A 781-nucleotide genomic window follows, 5' to 3' on the forward strand; every position below is an offset into this window, starting at 1 on the left:
TGTGGGTTTGTCATATATGGCCTTTATTATGTTGAGGAAAGTTCCCTCTATGCCTACTTTCTGGAGGGTTTTTATCCTAAATGGGTGTTGAATTTTTCCAAAGCTTTTTCTGCATCTATTGACATGATCATATGGTTTTTAATCCTTCAATTTGTTAATATGCTGTACCACATTGATTGATTTGCATGTATTGAAGAATCCTTGCATTCCTGGGATAAACCCCACTTGATCATGGTGTATGATCCTTGTAGTGTGCTGTTGGATTCTGTTTGCTAGTATTTTGTTGAGGATTTTTGCATGTATGTTCATCAGAGATATTGGCCTGTAGCTTTATTTTTTTGCGACATCTTTGTCTGGTTTTGGTATCAGGGTGATGGTGGTCTCGTAGAATGAGTTTGGGAGTGTTCCTCCCTCTGCTATATTTTGGAAGAGTTTGAGAAGCATAGGTGTTAGCTGTTCTCTAAATGTTAGAATTCGCCTGTGAAGCCATCTGGTCCTGGGCTTTTGTTTGTTGGAAGATTTTTAATCACAGTCTTAATTTCAGTGCTTGTGAATTGTCTGTTTATACTTTCTGTTTCTTCCTGGTTCAGTCTCGGGAGTTTGTGCTCTTCTTAGAATTTGTCCATTTCTTCCAGGTTTTCCATTTTATTGGCATATACTTGCTTGTAGTAATCTCTCATGATCCTTTGTATTTCTGCAGTGTTAGTTGTTACTCCTCCTTTTAACTTTCTAATTCTGTTGATTTGAGTCTTCTCTCTTTTTTTCTTGATGAGTCTGGCTA

Source organism: Physeter macrocephalus, chromosome 19 (assembly GCF_002837175.3).
Source record: "Physeter macrocephalus isolate SW-GA chromosome 19, ASM283717v5, whole genome shotgun sequence".
Lineage (NCBI taxonomy): Eukaryota > Metazoa > Chordata > Mammalia > Artiodactyla > Physeteridae > Physeter > Physeter macrocephalus.